Source organism: Oncorhynchus mykiss, chromosome 9, assembly GCF_057628025.1.
Source record: "Oncorhynchus mykiss isolate SJ-2025 chromosome 9, ASM5762802v1, whole genome shotgun sequence".
NCBI classification, from domain to species: domain Eukaryota; kingdom Metazoa; phylum Chordata; class Actinopteri; order Salmoniformes; family Salmonidae; genus Oncorhynchus; species Oncorhynchus mykiss.
Genome location: NC_143030.1, coordinates 21,704,900 through 21,728,498, shown reverse-complemented (window position 1 = coordinate 21,728,498; position 23,599 = coordinate 21,704,900). Strand labels below are relative to the sequence as shown.

At 46.4% G+C, this 23,599-nt stretch overlaps 1 protein-coding gene across 2 annotated transcripts in view; it reads left to right on the top strand.

Moving 5' to 3' along the window:
- The first annotated feature begins 2,795 nt into the window (after positions 1-2,795).
- The window catches only part of nlgn2a (neuroligin 2a), a 265,221-nt gene continuing 244,417 nt past the window's right edge, over positions 2,796-23,599 (top strand). The window contains exon 1 of one of the 2 annotated variants that reach the window (XM_036987501.2): positions 2,796-3,787. The gene's annotated coding sequence lies outside the window, so the exon portion shown is untranslated. The remainder of the gene's footprint in view (positions 3,788-23,599) is intronic. The other variant, XM_036987502.2, reaches the window with a different exon arrangement.

The following is a 23,599-nucleotide window of genomic DNA, read 5'->3' as shown; positions in this document are numbered from 1 at the left end:
CCAAACCATGATGCTGCCACCACCATGTTTGACAGGGTGGATGGTGTGTTCAGGGTGATGAGCTGTGTTGCTTTTACGCCAAACATAACATTTTGCATTGTTGCCAAAAAGTTCAATTTTGGTTTCATCTGACCAAGTGGCTTGTGGCAAACTTTAACTTGGATATCTTTAAGAAATGGCTTTCTTCTTGCCACTCTTCCATAAAGGCCAGATTTGTGCAATATACGACTGATTGTTGTCCTATTGACAGAGTCTCCCACCTCAGCTGTAGATTTCTGCAGTTCATCCAGAGTGATCATGGGCCTCTTGGCTGCATCTCTGATCAGTCTTCTCCTTGTATGAGCTGAAAGTTTAGAGGGACGGCCAGGTCTTGGTAGATTTGCAGTGGTCTGATACTCCTTCCATTTCAATATTATCGCTTGCACAGTGCTCCTTGGGATGTTTAAAGCTTGGGAAATATTTTTGTATCCAAATCCGGCTTTAAACTTCTTCACAACAGTATCTCGGACCTGCCTGGTGTGTTCCTTGTTCTTCATGATGCTCTCTGCGCTTTTAACGGACCTCTGAGACTATCACAGTGCAGGTGCATTTATACGGAGACTTGATTACACACAGGTGGATTGTATTTATCATCATTAGTCATTTAGGTCAACATTGGATCATTCAGAGATCCTCACTGAACTTCTGGAGAGAGTTTGCTGCACTGAAAGTAAAGGGGCTGAATAATTTTGCACGCCCAATTTTTCAGTTTTTGATTTGTTAAAAAAGTTTGAAATATCCAATAAATGTCGTTCCACTTCATGATTGTGTCCCACTTGTTGTTGATTCTTCACAAAAAAATACAGTTTTATATCTTTATGTTTGAAGCCTGAAATGTGGCAAAAGGTCGCAAAGTTCAAGGGGGCCGAATACTTTTGCAAGGCACTGTATATGAACCTGTGTGTGTGTGTGTGTGTGTGTGTGTGTATGTATGTGTGCTGGCCTGCCTGGTGTGGGGGGGTGTCATACATTCATGCATGTGTGTGTGGGCGCCTCTGTGTGCATTCCTTCATACCTGCGTGTGAAGACACACACATACACACACCAGCTCCCTTTGAGAGCGTGGAGACCCCAGCTCTAAAGGTCTGACAGACAGGTCAGAACAGCAACAGCCTTTAAGGTACTTCAAAGGGCCTTTTCTCCGGTCACTTACTGAGAATGAGGCCGATCAAACAGGCCTTTACAGCACAGGAGCAAAAAAAAGGATCAGCGCCATAGAGTAATTCTCCACAGAGCGAACAGCTAGCTCCCCTGGGGCTTGCTAAGGCAAGGGCTGATGTAGCTACCACTCACACAGACATACAGAGAGAGAAAGAGAGAGTGTGGGGTGAGTGTTTTTGTTTTTAGCGTGCATGTGCACATGTGTGTCTTTGTGTACATGGGTGAGGTTGTGTTTGCGTGTGTGTGTATGGTTAGGTTTGTGTCTGTCTGTGTTGGGTTCGGGGTGTGTGTGTGTGTGTTGGTGTGTGGTTAGCTATGTTTGTGTCCATCACTGTTGTTCATCAGAGGGGAACGGTGGAGGGTATGGTGTAGCAAAGGTGGGGAGATGTTTTAATATGGGGGGGGGGGGGCTCAGCTGTCAGCTATTCAGCTATCTCTGGTGGTACATTACCTCAGATGGCTGCCCTGGGTCTATCAAGGGGTGTGTGTATCTGTCCATGTTTGTGTGTCCAACGTTGGTGTGTGTTTGTGTGTCTGATGTAGGTTTTTGTGTGTGTACTGTGTGTGTAGGTGTTTGTGTTTGTTTGTGTCCGTGTGTGTGTGTATGGTTAAGTGTGTGTCCCCTCCCTCCCCTATGTGAACTAGCTAGGTGACCCAATGAAATGTCACTGGGGAATATACATCCAACACATCCAATGACTATAAACAATTTGTCTTGATAGTAGAGATAACTGTGCCAGTCGACCTGTCCCCCTCTCTACCTCTGCCGTGTCTCTTTTCCTCCCTGGTGGGTTGAGATGGAGAGGAGGTGAGGTGAGAGAACAGAACATCCACCAACATCTGTCGACTCAAGGTTGTAGCTGGGTGTAGCTCTCTCTTATTGTATAAAATGAGTCTGCAGGTAGCCTACAGGGCTTTATTACTTCCTATGACCATGTACGAGCCTTTATATAGTCTCAGAATTAGACATCAGAGTGACAGAAATACTGATTGTTCCTTTAGTTGCCATTGCCTCTATCAGAACGTATAATGTAAAGATGGGGACGGACGAACCTGACTGACATTGAAGCGTTCTCTCTCAGGTAATATTTGGCAGGCTTTAGCCGTGCTCCGTGTCATGGGGAATCATTTTGGAGCTTTTTCATGCCAGATGTTTGGCTGTGTTACTAGATTAAGAGGCATGTGCTTCTGTTGCACTACACTCTTAGAAAATCATTTTCCAAAAGGGTTCTTCGGCTGTCCCCATTGGCAAACCATTTTTGGTTCCACGTAGAACCTATTTTGGTACAAGTTTTGTCCTGTAGGCAGAATTTAGTGATTTCCCATTAGATAGGCCAGCTGAAAAATCTAAATTGCCTATATGTAGAAATGAATGAAAACAAAAATGTGCTTCTTGGTCTTAATTTAAGGTTAGGGGTAGGCTTAAAATCAGATGTTATGACATTGTGACTGGGCCAGCTAGTGACCTCTCGGCAAAACTGCCTCCAGAACAAGATTCATGACTTTAACCTGCGGAGATGATTTATCCCATGAAGAGAAATGGGGGATATAAAATGGGTTTGTATCGCTTTAACATTCTTTGACGTCACCCTGATGCAGATTTCACCGGCGAAGGAGGACACTGACGTGAAAGGAGTTAGACCGACAAAAAAAAGTACCAACATGATTTAGGCTCTTCTGTAGTCTGCTACGGAGGGGGAATGGGTAAGCTAGTGCTGCCCGCTATTTTGGAAGAGAAGATTTTCTTCCGTGTGAACCAGTAATACTGTACAGAAATGCTAAAACATCTGATGGGGTAAAGATAAAACATTCGAAAAGAAAAGCAACAATCTGGATTCTAGAGGGCCGGAGAGAACGTAGGGATGCTCGAGCGTTGTCACAGCGACACAACTTGCTAGGACATTGTGCACGCGCCCCGCCGAGAGGCAGCGTGAGCGAGCTAAAGAAGCAATCGCACAAGCGCAGCATCTTTTCGGTGCATGGCTATAACGGGTCGGAGGGGAATCACGGAAAACCACCGCTATTACCCAGAGACGAAGCAGGCAAGCACCACCATGATTCAAATCGTCCTCGCTATTTAAACTGTCGTTTGAGCTATCCTCTCCACCCGCAAAGGGCAAGCGGGGATGTTTTTTGGGGGTTGAAAATCAACCTGCTTGCAAAATCACTGTTGCCAATTTATGTAGACGAGGAATTAGACTAGATATAATTTCGTTGTCAGCAAATGAGTTATAAAGATATATATAGAGACTCGTTAGATGAAAAGCCAAAGCTGGAAGAATGATTCCAAAATCAGTCTTACATGCCTTCATCTCGTGTATAATGCGCCTCACGCAGCAATAGGCTTTATTTGTTGGTAGCCTTTTCCTTTCCTCGTTGTCTCCCTGTCCCTCATCAGAATGTGGTAGTCCGGTCAATCTACCGGGATTGAGCGGGTGTTGTCGGTAAACAGAACCAGGGAAGCTTTCTAAAACCGTCTCCTTCTCCAAAGGACTATGCTTCAATATTTCCCCATCTAGAGGAACGGCGTGACAGCGATCTAGAAAACCCCCCTTGGAATCTTGCTACCCTTTAGACCACATAACAGGTAAGCACATCGCTCTCTCAATTGTCGAGAATGAATAAATAATTTCCATATTTCACAGATAACGTGAATAAAACAAGCGATTCGTTTGCTTGTAATTACAATGTAATTAGGCTACATACATGTTTATTTGTCCCTTCCTTTCATGTTGGGTAGCAAATAGCATTAGAATGCCTTTGCAATCTCACTGATAGTTCTCACTGATCATCTCTCAATGATAACTCTCGTTTGAAGCTTTGCCTTCGAACCTGTTGTTAATGATTGCGTGCTGTGGCGTTAACACTATGATGGGCTACACCCCCAACACGCAACCAGTTCAAAGCTTTTGAGCCACTTTTTCCTGATAATGGTGCCGGCAGGGAATACATATCCTCCTTTTTTTTGAATAAGGACTGAATTCAAACTCTCCTTCGGTGGTCTCTCTCCACATATGTAGATGTTGCCAGTTTGTGGTGCCATTGGAGGGTAGCCTCAAGTCGATTTAAATCAAACCATCCAAAGCCTTTAGACAGTATTAGCATTTCAACCACACATTTGTTTGTCTTTAGAAGGTTTCACAAATATTAACAGATCAAGTCAAGCTTTACTACCTCTATTATGCTATTTCCTCTGATTTTCTAATGATTTACATTCATTACAATGTTTTAATGTTGTAGTTGCGTGGTTTATGGGTGAAATGGTGCTATTGTATCCCCCCCAAAGAGAGTTTCCAATGCAACCTATCTGAGCATCTTATGTGTCAAGGGGTAGATAGCTAGCCCCGACAGGAAACGCCATGCCTGTGAGAACATATGTCTCTCACACACACTGACTGCAAAGAATAGGCTACATTTATATGCGGGGTTGGTATGGAGGGCATTCCAAGATCCATCCAGTTGATGGTAGAATTCAACAGAGACAAGAAGACCTCTGTTCTTATCAGCCCAAGAGGATGGGCACATACGCACACGCGCATACATACGCTCTATCACGCACACGCACACACACACACACACACACACACACACACACACACACACACACACTCATTATCACACACACATTCTTAGGCACACACACCCAAACACACACATACACTCTGGCTGCACAGAGCTCTGTGGTTGCCCTATATAGCAGTTATTATGGATAGCTCTGTTTACCAGGGGGAAACTATTTAATGGATGTGAGAAATGTGTTGTGGGACTCTGTCCTTGTGCTGAATAGATGTTGTCACAGAGGGTTGTCTCGCTCTCTACTGGGAGCAAGATGGGAGGAGAAGTTGTGTGTGTGTGTGTGCAGATTGTAGTGGCAGCCTAATCACTAGAAATAGACTTCGCTTTCAGATATTTGAAAAGGTCCTGAGAACGTCAATACACTATATGCCTTCCTCGGTGCTTACTAAAAAAAAGAAAAACCATTACCCAGCACTGGGCGCAAACATGTGATGCTCGGAGCCGAAGCCCGTTGCTCAGACCACTGCGCCCCCGCAGGTCACAATGCTCTAGCAAGCAGTGAAAATACGTGATGATACTTGATAGTATGAGGTTGGTTGGTTTGCCGAGCCTTTCCCAAACTATAGCCCTAACTTCAACCACTCGGAATGAATGTCTAAACTGTTAACCTTTGAGTCGTTTATGTTTTAACCCTGTAACCATGCGGAATTAACTCTGTAACCATGCGGAATTAACTCTGTAACCATGCGGAATTAACTCTGTAACCATGCGGAATTAACTCTGTAACCACGCTGAATTAATGCGTTAAAAATAGACGTTAATCCATAATACATTGAATTTCGAAGGGACGCTAAGAGATCTTTTTGGCAGTGGTGTTTGTGTGTGTGTGTTTGCATGTTTGCGCTCTTGTGTGTGCATGCACGTGAGGTGAGGAAGTGCGTGGGTGTGTGTGTGTGTATGTGAAGCTCATTGCTCTGCAGCAGCACATCTTGTTCATTTGTATGGCAACAGTGGATCCATGTGATGTAATTGATTCACAATGGGCCCACTAAACATGGGAGACAGGTAGTCTTGGTAAGGAGAGGTATACCTATAATTCCATGTGTATAACTTGTATTATCATCTACATTTATGATGAGTATTTCTGTTGAAATACAGAAATGTGGCTATGCAAAATCACTTGATGTTTTTGGAACTAGTGAATCTAAATAGCCAATGTAAACTCAGATTTTTGAAATATAAATATGAACTTTATCAAACAAAACATGCATGTATTGTGTAACATGAAGTCCTATGAGTGTCATCTGATGAAGATAATTCAAGGTTAGTGATTCATTTTATCTTTATTTCTGCTTTTTGTGAATGCTATATTTCGCTGGAAAATGGCTGTGCTTATTGTGGTTTGATGGAGACCTAACATAATCGTTTGTAGTACTTTCGCTGAAAAGCCTATTTGAAATCGGACACTTTGGTGGGATTAACAACAAGATTGCCTTTAAAATGATATAAGACACGTGTGTTTTAGGAATTGTAATTATGAGAATTATGTGGTTTGAATTTGGCGCCTTCTATTTTCACTGGTAGATGTCATATCGATCCCGGTATTGGGATTGCAGTCATAACAAGTTAAGGAGACTTATACGTCTCGTGTTTGTGTGTGAGTCTGTTTTCAATGTTCTTTGCCATGCATATGTCTCTGTGCTTGTGCGTGTGTTTCTGTGTCTCTTTTCAGTGTGTGTATGTTGATTTCAAAGTTTCTGTGCCTGTGCGTGTGCGTTTGCATGTGTGAGTACGTGCTCTCAGACTCCCAACACAGACACAAGCCTAGGTTAGACGGAGATGGAGGGAGATCCATGCAGGCGGAGGCAGATGGGCTGAGATGTTCAGTGTGCTAGATGGGAGGTCCATGCAGGCGGAGGCAGATGGGCTGAGATGTTCAGTGTGCTAGATGGGAGGTCCATGCAGGCGGAGGCAGATGGGCTGAGATGTTATGTGTGCTAGATGGGAGGTCCATGCAGGCGGAGGCAGATGGGCTGAGATGTTCAGTGTGCTAGATGGGAGTCCATGCAGGCAGAGGCAGATGGGCTGAAATGTTCAGTGTGCTAGATGGGAGGTCCATGCAGGCGGAGGCAGATGGGCTGAGATGTTCAGTGTGCTAGATGGGAGTCCATGCAGGCGGAGGCAGATGGGCTGAGATGTTCAGTGTGCTAGATGGGAGGTCCATGCAGGAGGAGGCAGAGGGGCTGAGATGTTCAGTGTGCTAGATGGGAGGTCCATGCAGGCGGAGGCAGATGGGCTGAGATGTTCAGTGTGCTAGATGGGAGGTCCATGCAGGCGGAGGCAGATGGGCTGAGATGTTATGTGTGCTAGATGGGAGGGCCATGCAGGCGAAGGCTGATGGGCTGAGATGTTCAGTGTGCTAGATGGGAGGTCCATGCAGGCGGAGGCAGATGGGCTGAGATGTTCAGTGTGCTAGATGGGAGTCCATGCAGGCAGAGGCAGATGGGCTGAGATGTTCAGTGTACTAGATGGGAGGTCCATGCAGGCGGAGACAGAGGGGCTGAGATGTTCAGTGTGCTAGATGGGAGGTCCATGCAGGCGGAGGCAGATGGGCTGAGATGTTCAGTGTGCTAGATGGGAGGTCCATGCAGGCGGAGGCAGATGGGCTGAGATGTTCAGTGTGCTAGATGGGAGGTCCATGCAGGCGGAGGCAGAGGGGCTGAGATGTTCAGTGTGCTAGATGGGAGGTCCATGCAGGCGGAGGCAGATGGGCTGAGATGTTCAGTGTGCTAGATGGGAGGTCCATGCAGGCGGAGGCAGATGGGCTGAGATGTTCAGTGTGCTAGATGGGAGGTCCATGCAGGCGGAGACAGATGGGCTGAGATGTTCAGTGTGCTAGATGGGAGGTCCATGCAGGCGGAGGCAGATGGGCTGAGATGTTATGTGTGCTAGATGGGAGGGCCATGCAGGCGAAGGCAGATGGGCTGAGATGTTCAGTGTGCTAGATGGGAGGTCCATGCAGGCGGAGGCAGATGGGCTGAGATGTTCAGTGTGCTAGATGGGAGGTCCATGCAGGCGGAGGCAGATGGGCTGAGATGTTCAGTGTGCTAGATGGGAGGTCCATGCAGGCGAAGGCAGATGGGCTGAGATGTTCAGTGTGCTAGATGGGAGGTCCATGCAGGCGGAGGCAGATGGGCTGAGATGTTCAGTGTGCTAGATGGGAGGTCCATGCAGGCGGAGGCAGATGGGCTGAGATGTTCAGTGTGCTAGATGGGAGGTCCATGCAGGCGGAGACAGATGGGCTTAGATGTTCAGTGTGCTAGATGGGAGGTCCATGCAGGCGGAGGCAGATGGGCTGAGATGTTATGTGTGCTAGATGGGAGGGCCATGCAGGCGAAGGCAGATGGGCTGAGATGTTCAGTGTGCTAGATGGGAGGTCCATGCAGGCGGAGGCAGATGGGCTGAGATGTTCAGTGTGCTAGATGGGAGGTCCATGCAGGCGGAGGCAGATGGGCTGAGATGTTCAGTGTACTAGATGGGAGGTCCATGCAGGCGGAGGCAGAGGGGCTGAGATGTTCAGTGTGCTAGATGGGAGGTCCATGCAGGTGGAGGCAGATGGGCTGAGATGTTCAGTGTGCTAGATGGGAGGTCCATGCAGGCGGAGGCAGATGGGCTGAGATGTTCAGTGTGCTAGATGGGAGGTCCATGCAGGCGGAGGCAGAGGGGCTGAGATGTTCAGTGTGCTAGATGGGAGGTCCATGCAGGCGGAGGCAGATGGGCTGAGATGTTCAGTGTGCTAGATGGGAGGTCCATGCAGGCGGAGGCAGATGGGCTGAGATGTTCAGTGTGCTAGATGGGAGGTCCATGCAGGCGGAGACAGATGGGCTGAGATGTTCAGTGTGCTAGATGGGAGGTCCATGCAGGCGGAGGCAGATGGGCTGAGATGTTATGTGTGCTAGATGGGAGGGCCATGCAGGCGAAGGCAGATGGGCTGAGATGTTCAGTGTGCTAGATGGGAGGTCCATGCAGGCGGAGGCAGATGGGCTGAGATGTTCAGTGTGCTAGATGGGAGGTCCATGCAGGCGGAGACAGATGGGCTGAGATGTTCAGTGTGCTAGATGGGAGGTCCATGCAGGCGGAGGCAGATGGGCTGAGATGTTATGTGTGCTAGATGGGAGGGCCATGCAGGCGAAGGCAGATGGGCTGAGATGTTCAGTGTGCTAGATGGGAGGTCCATGCAGGCGGAGGCAGATGGGCTGAGATGTTCAGTGTGCTAGATGGGAGGTCCATGCAGGCGGAGGCAGATGGGCTGAGATGTTATGTGTGCTAGATGGGAGGTCCATGCAGGCGGAGGCAGATGGGCTGAGATGTTCAGTGTGCTAGATGGGAGGTCCATGCAGGCGAAGGCAGATGGGCTGAGATGTTCAGTGTGCTAGATGGGAGGTCCATGCAGGCGGAGGCAGATGGGCTGAGATGTTCAGTGTGCTAGATGGGAGGTCCATGCAGGCGGAGGCAGATGGGCTGAGATGTTCAGTGTGCTAGATGGGAGGTCCATGCAGGCGGAGACAGATGGGCTTAGATGTTCAGTGTGCTAGATGGGAGGTCCATGCAGGCGGAGGCAGATGGGCTGAGATGTTATGTGTGCTAGATGGGAGGGCCATGCAGGCGAAGGCAGATGGGCTGAGATGTTCAGTGTGCTAGATGGGAGGTCCATGCAGGCGGAGGCAGATGGGCTGAGATGTTCAGTGTGCTAGATGGGAGGTCCATGCAGGCGGAGACAGATGGGCTGAGATGTTCAGTGTGCTAGATGGGAGGTCCATGCAGGCGGAGGCAGATGGGCTGAGATGTTCAGTGTGCTAGATGGGAGGTCCATGCAGGCGGAGGCAGATGGGCTGAGATGTTCAGTGTGCTAGATGGGAGGTCCATGCAGGCGAAGGCAGATGGGCTGAGATGTTATGTGTGCTAGATGGGAGGGCCATGCAGGCGAAGGCAGATGGGCTGAGATGTTCAAAGGCGTGTCCTAGATTGATAGCTCATCACGTGGGTCGCTAACCATTACAGATGAGGTAGGTTGTGACAGTAGAAAGTTGAAACAACCTCTGCTTTCTGGGCTGCTATTCATCCTCTCAGCGTAGCTTGGTTTTGCTGTATTCACGTTGCTTGTGATCTCTCACGGTGTATTGCCAATTATGTTAAAATTTTGGATTTGATAGTAGATGGAGACCTGAATATCCATTATGTATTGATGTCAATCTTAGACGAATTTGCTCTGCTTAATTGGCAATGTACTGTATTATTTGCTCGGTTACTAGTAGGTGTTATGTCATGATGCAAATTGATCTACTGTTTTTTGGTTCGCTCTATTTGTATCGGACATATGGGATATTTCAAAGTGTATCCTAGTCATGGGGTGGCAGTATTTAGGCCTACCTGTTGCAGGTGTTGTGCTGTTCATTAGTGAGTTTGGTCAATGGGCTGTTTAGTCTGGTAAAAGGCCCATGTTAGTTCACCGTGTGGGGTCGGAACAGTGGGCTGTTAATAGAATTCTTTGTCTACCTCCTCATATATTTGTATGTAAAGCATTCTTCTTTATCTAATTGTTGCTGACTGCAGTTGAACCACTTCACGCTCCATTTTAGTACGCTGGGTGAAAAGTGTCCATATCAGAGGATGTCCATATGACACGTTATTGATATTCTAAAGCAGTGGCTCCCAAACTTTTTATTGTCCCGTACCCCTTCAAACATTCAACCTCCAGCTGTGTACCCCCTCTAGCACCAGGGTCAGCGCACTATCAAATGTTGTTTTTTGCCATCATTGTAAGCCTGCCACACACACACTATACAATACATTTATTAAACATTAGAATTAGTGTGAGTTTGTGTCACAAACCGTCTCGTGGGAAGTGACAAAGAGCTCTTATAGGACCAGGGCACAAATAATAATATAATAATAATCAATAATTTTGCTCTTTATTTAACCATCTTCCATATAAAACCTTATTTGTCATCGAAAATTATAAATAACTCACTACAGGTTAATGAGAAGGGTGTGCTTGAAAGGATGCACATAACTCTGCAATGTTGGGTTGTATTGGAGAGTCTCAGTCTTAAATCATTTTCCACACACAGTCTGTGCCTTATTTAGTTTTCATGCTAGTGAGGGCCGAGAATCCACTCTCACATAGGTACGTGGTTGCAAAGGGCATCTGTGTCTTAACAGCACGATTTGCCAAGGCAGGATACTCTGAGCGCAGCCCAATCCAGAAATGTTCTGATTAAATTCAATTTTCACAGAACCGCTTGTTGCAATTTCGATGAGGCTCTCTTGTTCAGATATCGGTAAGTGGACTGGAGGCAGGGCATGAAAGGGATAATGAATCCAGTTGTTTGTGTCATCCGTTTCGGGAAGTACCTGCGTAATTGTGCACCCAACTCACTCAGGTGCTTCGCAATATCACATTTGACATTGTCCATACGCTTGAGTTAATTTGCACACAAAAAATCATACAGTGATGGAAAGACCTGTGTGTTGTCCTTGTTAATGCAGACAGAGAAGAGCTCCAACTTCTTAATCATAGTCTCAATTTTGTCCCACACATTGAATATAGTTGCAGAGAGTCCCTGTAGTCCGAGATTCAGATCATTCAGGCGAGAAAAAATCACCCAGATAGGCCAGTCGTGTGAGAAACTCTTCATCATACAAGCTGTCAGACAAGTTAAAATTATGGTCAGTAAAGTAAAGTAAATAAATTCATTAGGTACTAATCTATGGATTTCACATGACTGGGAATACAGATATGCATCTGTTGGTCACAGATACTTTAAGAGAAAGATAGGGGCGGGGATCAGAAAACCAGTCAGTATCTGGTGTACATTTAAATTGCCATTGATAAAATGCAATTATGTTCGTTGTCCGTAGCTTATGCCTGCCCATCCCATAACCCAACCGCCACCTTGGGGCACTCTGTTCACAATGTTGACATCAGCAAACCGCCCGCCCACACAACGCCATACACGTGGTCTTACGGTTGTGAGGCCGGTTGGACTTTACTGCCAAATTCTTTAAATGACTTTGAAGGCAGCTTATGGTTGAAAAATGAATATTAAATTATCTTGCAAAAGCTCTGGTCTACATTCTTGCAGTCAGCAGGAGTGGCTTTTTATTGTCCCCAGCACAAGGATCACCTGTGTAAGGATCATGATATTTGTGACTCATTTCAGGTAACTAGGCGTATGTTGCGCGTTACTACTTCACAGGAGAGCCATTTGAAAAAAAACTTTTTGGGAAAAATATAAATTTGTTTTTTGGCAGAAATGCCTGGCTGGAACATGTGAACTTTTGTGTTCCTTAATAACAAATGTGTTTGCCACCTGTAAATACAAATACAATTGTACAATTACAAGCCTAGTTTGTTAAGCCATGGAAAAATCCGGCAACCTTCCCGTTAGCCATGATTGGCTGAGATAATGAGTGGGCTGGACATGCCGAGAGATGAGTTCGGATTGGTTTGCCATGTAGCTCGCTTCTGTCTGTATGAGCTGATCAGTATGTGTAGGTAATCCTTTCTAACGCAACTTTTAAAAAATATGTCTCGTAGTAGAATGGCAAAAGTGTTGCTTTCCACTTTCTGGAGGACTGGGTTCTGAAATCAGTGGAATTAGAGTATGATAACTAAGGAGATGGAGCAGATTGTGGCGTATGAATGCAATTATGTAGACAGAGTCGAAAAGGTTGTTGTATAAAACACCTGTCTCTGCATTACATCCTCAAACTAAGGTTAACCATGGCATCAGTGACAGAGAGGGAGAAGCATCCATCCATGTATACGGACGGGTAAGAGATTCTAGCTCGCTATATTTTCAGATATTACACATTTCTAATTTTGGCAAAGTCGTTTTCATTTCAAGTTAAAATGTACTGTTAGCTAGCTAACTAATGTTAGCTGGCAGGCTAGCTAGCTAACGTTACGTGTATGATCTGTGTAGTAATAGTATTCGTATCTCAGAGCCATTTGCATTGCTAGTTATAGCCTAATGTTATCTAGCTAGCATTGAACCTGGTTGGTTAGCTACCTGCAGATTCATGCAGGGTAGTAACGTTATGAGTTGGGATTATGGTTAATTGTTTAGCTAGCTAGCTACATGTCTTAACAATAGACTCCAATATGCAAATAACTATTTCAATAGAATGTTTATGATGTCAGTGTGTCAACTGTCTATAGACGTAGTTGGTATATTCGCTCTGGCTATCTACTCCGATTTCAGAGCACTCTCGTCTGAGTGTGCCAGAGCGTAGAATAACTGACAAATTTGCGAACGCTCAACACCCGTTGAATATGTCAGTAAACGTTGGCAAAAAAGTGTAATACAATTGTTGCCAGCAGCACAGTTGCAGTCACCAACGCTCTGGATAGCATAAAAACAGCCTAACCAGTTCTGATAGGGCGAGTAAAATGGTCAGAGTGAGGTGTTCTCACATTGGTGTCTGGAAGTAGCTAGCCAACGTTAGCCAGTTAGCTTGGGTGCTTGATTGTGAGGTCAGAACGCTCGGATCAACTCTACTCCTCGGCCAGAGCGTCCAGTGTGCGGGCCATTTTTTCAAGGGCCATTTTCTCAAAATTTAGCTTACAAGTTGATCAACTTTCGAAGCACAATTACTTTCCCATTGTTCCTCAACTGTAGTGTATGACTCACCATTTTATAGCTCTGATGTAAAAAACACAATTTCAAATGTTGCTGCTCCCCTCTGGGGTACGGATCAGAAGCATTTAGAAACTGTCCTATTACGGAGAATATCCTAGCTCCCTATATGAAATTAAGGACATGCGTTTCTGGAGCATGTCTACTCCTTATATCGAATAAAATGTCAGATATCTGTATATCTGGATAAATATATCCTCTGATATTGACCCTTTTCGCCCAGTGGTGTATAGACGTTTGGACATGATTTTGCACTTCAACTTGGGTTTCCAACGGAGTTAAATACTGCTAGGTTGCGTCTGAAATGGCACTGATTCCCTACACAGTGCCTTATGGGCATGGTCAAAAGTAGTGCACTACATAAGGAATAGGGTGCCATAACAGACACATCCTACACTCTCTACAGGACCCTTTTGTCACACGTATTCTTCATCTTTTATTTCCTTTACTCCTTCATCTATTGCTGTAAATACTCCAAGTATTTGGTTGAAATGATCTGTCAGCTGTGTTTGTCTGTGTGTGGGTGTGTGTTTGTGTGAGTGAGAGAGAGAGAGAGAGAGAGAAGAGTAGTCGTTACCATGGAAGCACCTTTTTTGACTGATAGCTGGACTGGTCAGTTTCTACCTGGGTGTTTTTCTGTTTTGATTGTTGGTTGTGTATGCAGGATTTGAATTATGCGTGCCAATGGGCACTGGACACCTCCATAGCAGATATGGGAATCCCCACATGTACTACATACAGTATAGGGCTATATGGGCACCCTCATTGTCATAATGTCATACATTCCCGACCATGGTCCCTCCAACTATTTCAAGGCCACTCCTGAGACACAGTGTAACTATAATTCCAATCCTCAGTATACTGTTGTCTATGTGTGTATCCATGTCTCTCTGCTAGGGATATGATGTGCCAAAATCATTGAAGGATATTGAAAATGTAAAAACAGCTGTTTGAGATGGTATTTTTTTTCCTGTTGAGGACCTTGGTCATCATGATGTGGTTTGTTTAGCTCTTCATATTCTGACTGAGTGTCTAGTGTCTCTATCTTTCATAGTGCCACCACTCTGCATTGCCCAGGCCTGTTGAGAAGGTATTTTCATCATTCCCAGGGAGAGAGTGAGAGCTGGAGAGAGAGAGGGTGAAGATGAGAGATTTGGCTGGCTCTTGGCTGGTTGTAGCCTTCGTATGCTCAGTAGGGGTGGCCGTCAATTCCAGAAGATAGTCGATTCACACTCTTTAAATGTGAGAATTGAGAATCAACTTCTTCCAAGAACGAACAATTGATTCCTATAATTTTTGACTAAATTACACGTTATTTTCCCGACTCAATCCGTCACTCCCATTGCTTAGTGTTGATTCCTATAATTTTTGGTGTTGGTTTACATTGGCTTACATGTTATTTTCTGGAGTCTGATGCATCCAGTAATCAGTCAGTTCTTCTCATTCTCAGACCTCATTCTCAGACCTCATTCTCAGACCTTTCCGCCAGTCTCCCCTAAAAGTCGGTGCGTCATCCGTCCCCATCACCGTCCCCGGGGCTCTCATTAAGGTGAGATCAAGGTTGAGCGCTCGGAGGTGTTAACACACACCGCTCAATGGTGTTCGCACAAAACACCACTCACTGTGATAAGGCTAGCTCTACTGACAGCAAGCTCACCAGTGACACCCAGACCACCGGCTAACACTCTCCCCCGATCAGAGAGACAGAGAGGCAGAGAGACGCAGAGTCACGGACAGCCCTGCTAGGCTAGCCAGATCCTTCTCAGTTTGATAAGGTGCTGTGGTTTGGTGGGTTGGTTTCTCAACCAAATCCCTTTGACAATAGACATTAATACCAATATCAGAAAGAGCTAGGCATTGTGATTTGGCTATATGTGTGGGTGGATTTCAATGTGAGACTGGGAATCTTCTGAATCCAATCAACAGAATTTCAGACACCCCAACGGGATTATAGATAGATACAGTGGGGTAAAAAAAGTATTTAGTCAGCCACCAATTGTGCAAGTTCATAAAAAATCCTACAATGTTATTTTCAGGATTTTTTTTCTAATTTTGTCTGTCATAGTTGAAGTGTACCTATGATGAAAATTACAGGCCTCTCTCTTCTTTTTAAGTGGGAGAACTTGCACAATTGGTGGCTGACTAAATACTTTTTTGCCCCACTGTATGTTGCAGCCAACACCCTGATTTGTTGACCAACATTTCCTGCTTGTCGGCCAATCAAAAGGAATAGGCGTGTCGGCAGACCTCGGAGACTCTCCGGGGAACGAGGGTAACCTTGGGTTCTCTCGGAAACGTGGATGCCAGGGACTTCCGGGATTCCTCTGAGGCGAGGTGGAATCCTTGGGCGAGTGAGTGGGATCGGAATCAGACCACCTTTTCCTCCTATCTTCCTGACCTGGATGGTCAAGGCGATGAGCGAGTTGAGATCCGTAAGCAGCTCCCGGGTTGCAAGCTCGTCTTTAACCTCCATCAATAATCCGTGGAGGAATGTGTCGAACAGGGATTCCGGGTTCCAGGCACTCTCGACGGCCAACGTGCGGAAATCAACAACATAGTCTGCCACACTGCCACAGACTTGACAAAGCTGGAGAATGGAGAATCAAAACTTTTTTCACCTCAGCCACAAACTCCTCCAGACTGAAGCACACGGCAGATTATTGTTCCCACACCACCGTAGCCCAGGCGAGGGCCCTCCCTAACATCAGCGTTATGAGGTATGCTATCTTGGAGCGGTCCGAGGGAAAGGACAAGGTCTGGAATCCTTCTATAAAACCTTGAAGTAATTCCTCATGTCTCCCAATAGTGGTTCCTTGGGAGGAGATGGCATTGCAGAGCTGGTCCGAGTCTGCTGAGACAGTCATGGCCAGTTCGTACTATCAGGATAAGACCCAGATGCAGACAGTTCACAGAAATGTATTTACAAAACAGGGCAGGCAAACGACAGGTCAAGGGCAGGCAAAGGTCTGCAAGGTACAGAAGGGCAGGTAGGCTCAGGGTCAGGGAAGGCAGATGTCAGTAATCCAGGACAGTGTCAAAAGGTACAGAACGTCAGGCAGGCTCAGGGTCAGGGAAGGCAGAATGGTCAAAACCGGAAGAACTAGAAAACTGGTACTAAAGCGAACAGGAGTACGGAAAATCACAATGGTATGCTTGACGAGACAAAACGAACTGGCAACAGACAAACAGTAAACACAGGTAGAAATGCACAGGGGATAGTGGGGAATATGGGCACTTGGAGGGGGGTGGAGACTCTTCCACAGACTAAACACACATAGGCCCGTTAGTGTGACCTGAACACATGTGCACACGTGCACACACACAGACACACCACTGCAATGGTAACAACCACAGGAGTAGTGACTTCGGAAGATGGTGCCGAAGAGGATGGCTGACGTCTTACATGCTCTTGATCAACTGTGCTATTTTGTTAGTTTTTTTTGCGTTGTTTGTAACTTATTTAGTACATAATGTTGCTGCTACCGTCTCTTATGACCGAAAATAACTTCTGGACATCAGAACAGCGATTACTCACCACGAACTGGAAGAAGCTTTTTCCTTTAACGAGTCCGACGAGAAGGATATGCTGTCAAATCCCTGTTGTTTGCTTGAAGAAAAGACAGAGGAAAAGAGGACGCAGATCGGGCTGCCTTCTGAGAATCCGTAGCCGAGCGAGAGAACTCCCACTGCCATCCGTCCACATTTGCTAACAAGTAGTTAAAAAAAATTGATGACCTACAATTACGATTATCCAACCAACGGGACATTAAGAACTGTAATATCTAATGTTTTAACAAGTCGGGGTTGAACGACAACACGGATAATATAGAGCTGGCTGGATTTTCAATGCACCGGCAGAACAAAGAAGCTACATCTGGTAAGACGAGGTGTGGGGGTGTGTGTCTTTTTGTCAATAACAGCTGGTGCACGATATCTAATATTAAAGAAGTCTCGAGGTATTGCTTGCCTGCGGTAGAGTACATTATGAAAAGCTGTAGACCACACTATCTACCAAGAGGGTTCTCATCTATATAATTCTAGCCGTCTATTTACCACCACAGACCGATGCTGGGACTAAGACTGCACTTAACCAACTCTATAAGGCCATAAGCAAACAAGAAAATGCTCATCCAGAAATCCAACCATAATTCTATCCTACTGATACCTGCTTACAAGTAAACACTATAGCAGGAAGTACCAGTGACTCGCTCAATACGGAAGTGGTTAGATGTCGCGGATGCTACACTACAGGACTTTTTTTGCTATCACAAACTGCAATATGAAAGAAACCCTAGACCCACTCCAATTCGCATACCGCCCCAACAGATCTACAGATGACACAATCTGAATTTCACTCCACACTGCCCTATCCCACCGGGACAAAAATGACACCTATGTGAGAATGCTGTTTATTGACTACTGTTTATTGACTACAGCTCAACATTCAACACCATAGTTTCCATGAAGCTCATCACTAAGCTAAGGACCCTGGGATAAACACCTCCCTCTGGATCCTGGACTTCTTGACCGGCCACCCCTAGGTGGTAAGGGTAGGCAACAACACGTCTGCCACGCTGATCCACAACACTGGGGCCTCGAAGGGGTGTGTACTTAGTCCCTTCCTGTACTCCCTGTTCACCCACAACTGCATGGCCAAACACGACTCCAGCACCATCATTAAGTTTGCAGACGACACAACAGTGGTAGGCCTGATCACAGACAACGATGAGACAGCCTATAGGAAGGAGGTCAGAGAACTGGCAGTGTGGTGCCAGGACAACAACCTCTCCCTCAATGTGAGCAAGACAAAGGAGCTGACTGTGGACTACAGGAAAAGGCGGGCCGAACAAGCCCCTATTAACATCGACGGGGCTGAAGTGGAGCGGGTCGAGAGTTTCAAGTTCCTTGGTGTTCACATCACCAACTAACTATCATGGTCCAAACACACCAAGATAGTCGTGAAGAGGGCACGACAAAACCTTTTCCCCCTCAGGAGATGGAAAAGATTTGTCATGGATCCCCGGATCCGCAAACATTTCTACAGCTGCACCATCGAGAGCGTCCTGACCGGTTGCGTCACCGCCTGGTATGGCAACTGCTCTGCATCTGAACATAAGGCGCTACAGAGGGTAGTGTATACGGCCCAGTACATCACTGGGGCCAAGCTTCCTGCCATCCAGGTCCTATATAATAGGTGGTGTCAGAGGAAAGCACATACAATTGTCAGAGACTCCAGTCACCCAAGTCGTAGACTATTTTCTCTGCTACCGCACGGCAAGCGGTGCCGGAGGGCCAAGTCTAGGACCAAAAGCCTCCTTAACAGCTTTTTCCCCCAAGCCATAGACTGTTGAACAATTTACCAAATGGCCACCAGACTATTACATTGACCCCCCCCCCCCCCCATTTGTTTGTACACTGCTGCTACTCGCTGTTCATTACCAATGCATAGTCACTTCACCCCTACCTACATGTACAAAGTACCTCAACTAACCTGTACCCCTGCACACTGACTAGGTACCAGTACCCCCTGTATATAGCCTTGTTATTGTTATTTTATTGTGTTACTTTTTATACATTTTTACATAATTTTTTACTTTTAGTTTATTTTGTAAATCTTTTCTTAACTCTTCTTGAACTGCACTGTTGGTTAAGGGCTTGTAAGTAAGCATTTCATGGTAAGGTCTACACTGTTGGTTAAGGGCTTGTAAGTATTTCACGGTAAGGTCTACACTTGTCTTATTTGGCGCATGTGACAAATAAAGTTTCATTTGATTTAAACACATTTTTGCGAAGAGGAGAGGGGAGGCAGAGAGAGGGAGAGAGAAAGGTGAGAGAGAGCAGAGAAAGAGGAATATAGTGTGGTGAGGATTATCACTCTTATGTTTAATGATGTGGGTTGTTACTTTCAGACACACACAGCGACTGGAGCCAGTCTGACTCTCAGACAGTCTAGTATAATCAGCCACTGGCATGGTAGCTCTGCTACTATGGGGAGGCTGTTAGCCATTTAATGTCCATCCATTGACATAAGTGGCTGAGGTCTTGGGTGGTTGGGTTTGAGGCATTGTCAGGGTTGTTACCTCAGACGCGCACACACACACACACACACACACACACACACACACACACACACACACACACACACACACACACACACACACACACACACACACACACACAAGCAAACACACAAGCAAACACAGACAGGCAGCGAGACTAATTGTCCCACCTGAGAGTGCATGGGGACCAGGTCCGCTCCCATGAGAGATATAATCACTACGCTAGCTGCTGCTAGTTGCTGAAACAAGACGAGCTGTTTCCACCCCACTGCTACTGGCTGTCCCCTGATGGATGGTCGATGAGTGGAATCCATAGGTGTGTGTTTTGTCAGTGTGTGTGTGTGTGTTCTATGTGTGTTTCTTGAGTGTCGCTCACTTCTTCAGGCTCACTTGAGCACTTAACCTGAGGGACTCGAAAACAAACAGAGTGTTCTAAGTGCCGCCGTACCAGTTAGGCTTGCAGAGGCTAAAGCGTGGATGCTAACAGATGGAGGATCTTAATTTGACCATGCTGTTGCAGGATAACTTTCTGCAGGACATTTTAAACCTGTAGTGTATTTGAGGTTTGATTTTTTCTAACGTAAAATGTATCAACCCCAATAAAAAATGTCCAATAATTATAATCCACATAATAATCCACATTTCCTGTTGCTGCAGGATTGTTTTCCTGCTGTAGCACACTGGCTCAAATTAAGATCCTACATCTGTACAATGCACACACAGAGACACACACACAGTCAGTTCTACGCTAGTCAGCCGACGGTGGCTCAGAGCATCGGGAAGCTGGTTAGGGAGAGAGACGGTAGCGTGACAGTGATGAACGAGTGGCAGATCGGGAGTGTCAAACCTTTTCATCGGCATCATGATGATCATCATCTCTGTTATTGCCACAATCAGCAAAGAAAACAGCAGTCCCTCAGGATGCGGGATGCGCGCGCACACACACACACACACACAAGTTCATCTGATTCTGGGGAAGTATATATAGGGCCTCATTGCCCTCTTTAATCCACCCTTCCTGCTGGACCTAAAACATTTGTAATGTATTTTAAAGGTTTTAGCTTCGAACCCAAACTGATATGCTTTGTTTCACCATCATTTAACTTTAGTAACGGAGTATTTAACTTTGGATTTTAGGCTAGTAAGTTTCTGCTTAGTGCCGATTCCTCATGTTAATGGCTTGGGGCTCCCGAGTAGCGCAGCGGTCTAAGGCTCTGCATCTCAGTGCAAGAGGCGTTGATGTTTGAATCCAGGCTGTATCAGATAACATGCTAATGCTAGTCATTAATGAGCAGTGAGATTGCTTTCCCTGCTCTATGCGCTAGCTAGCGCCTAGCAGTTTGCAACCTTCATTCTTCCTCATCCGCCTCTCCCCTTTCCAAGGCCATAGTGCAACAGAAACAAGTATTTCTTAGTTCAGTTTCTTTCCTGTTTTAGGCTGTTTTTCTGTTTGGTGCCTACTCTATAGTGGATAGGTCCTCCCTGACTCCCACAGAAGGAGTTAAAATGCTGCAGAGAACGAGTGAAGACCTGGCTGCCTGGGAAAGTGTCTTTGCTGTCCTGTCGCCTAGATGAAACGATTATTTTCCATTTCTGTTTAAAACTCAGAGGACTTGGAAATATGGGGGGGATGAGAAGGTGCAAGTCAGCATGATTTTATCCCCCTCACACTCCATCCATCCCTCCATCCCTGGAAAAAAGAGAGGGAGAACAAACACATTTCAGAGGATGAGCTTGATCCCTTAACTGGAAAACCTGCTTCTCATTCGATGAGCTCAAAATGAGCCAAAACCCCTCAACATCCACCTCTATACCTCTAACCCTCGGCCATTCACCCCTCAACATCCACCTCTGTACCTCTAACCCTCGGCCATTCACCCCTCAACATCCACCTCTGTACCTCTAACCCTCGGCCATTCACCCCTCAACATCCACCTCGAATATCTCTAACCCTCGGCCATTCACCCCTGAACATCCACCTCTGTACCTCTAACCCTCGGCCATTCACCCCTCAACATCCACCTCTGTACCTCTAACCCTCGGCCATTCACCCCTCAACATCCACCTCTGTACCTCTAACCCTCGGCCATTCACCCCTCAACATCCACCTCGATATCTCTAACCCTCGGCCATTCACCCCTCAACATCCACCTCTGTACCTCTAACCCTCGGCCATTCACCCCTCAACATCCACCTCTGTACCTCTAACCCTCGGCCATTCACCCCTCAACATCCACCTCGATATCTCTAACCCTCGGCCATTCACCCCTCAACATCCACCTCGATATCTCTAACCCTCGGCCATTCACCCCTCAACATCCACCTCTATACCTCTAACCCTCAGCCATTCACCCCTCAACATCCACCTCTATACCTCTAACCCTCGGCCATTCACCCCTCAACATCCACCTCTGTACCTCTAACCCTCGGCCATTCACCCCTCAACATCCACCTCTGTACCTCTAACCATCGGCCATTCACCCCTCAACATCCACCTCTGTACCTCTAACCCTCGGCCATTCACCCCTCAACATCCACCTCCTATTCATTAGACTTCCACCACAGCACAACCTTTCCCTGGCCACATATCAGTCATTTGTTTTTTTCCTTCTCCATTCCTCTACGCGGAAGGGGACTTGTAGTGCGGGTGGCTGGCTGTTCAGAGATTTGCCCAATTAGGAGGATCTCTGAGATCATTATGGAGCAAGGCACCGGAGTCAACTCCCTGCCCCCATAAACAGCTCCATCACCTCCTCACCCTCTAACCTCTCCCTTCCACTCCCTCTCCTTCATCCTCCTCCTCCTCTGTCCTCCACTCCCCTTCTCACCCCTCCCACCATCCCTCTCCCCCTCTCTTCCTCCTCACCTCTCCCACCATCCCTCTCCCCCTCTCTTCCTCCTCACCTCTCCCCATCTCCAACCCCCTCCCTCCGTCCATCCCGCTCCTCTTCACTCCCCTCTCCTCATCTCCCTCCCTCCTCCTCCTCTAGTCTGACCTTCATGGGGCCTAATCGAGTGTGGAGCCTTGCTAATGGATCCGAACTGTGAACACGTCTTGGTCCAGCCCTGCTGCTGCCGGTGTCTGTCTGTCTGTCTGTCTGTCTGCCTGCCTGCCTGCCTCCCTCCCTCAGCCATCGGAGTTAGATTACGCTACACGTGAACCATCACTTATGCTTGTATGATGTAACAAATCAAATCAAATTTATTTATATAGCCCTGCCTAAAACCCCAAACAGCAAGCAATGCAGGTGTAGAAGCACGGTGGCTAGGAAAAACTCCCTAGAAAGGCCAAAACCTAGGAAGAAACCTAGAGAGGAACCAGGCTATGTGGGGTGGCCAGTCCTCTTCTGGCTGTGCCGGGTGGAGATTATAACAGAACATGGCCAAGATGTTCAAATGTTCATAACTGACCAGCATGGTCGAATAATAATAAGGCAGAACAGTTGAAACTGGAGCAGCAGCACAGTCAGGTGGACTGGGGACAGCAAGGAGTCATCATGTCAGGTATTCCTGGGGCATGGTCCTAGGGCTCAGGTCCTGTAACGGTTCTCTTCTATCTCCTCCTCTGATGAAGAGGTAGAACAAGGATCGGACCAAAATGCAGCATGTCGATTGCGATCCATGTTTTAATAAACAAACATAAAACACGAATCAATACAAACACTACAAAATAAAGGACGTAATGAACGTAACGAAAACCTAAACAGCCTATCTGGTGAAAACACATAGACAGGAACAATCACCCACAAACACACAGTGAAACCCAGGCTACCTAAATATGGTTCCCAATCAGAGACAATGACGAACACCTGCCTCTGATTGAGAACCATATCAGGCCGAACATAGAACTGGACAAACTAGACATGTAACATAGAATGCCCACTCAGATCACACCCTGACCAACCAAAACATAGAAACATACAAAGTAAACTATGGTCAGGGTGTGACAGGTCCTCCGAGAGAGAGAAAGAAAGAGAGAATTAGAGAGAGCATATGTGGGATGGCCAGTCCTCTTCTGGCTGTGCCGGGTGGAGATTATAACAGAACATGGCCAAGATGTTCAAATGTTCATAAATGACCAGCATGGTTGAATAATAATAAAGCAGAACAGTTTAAACTGGA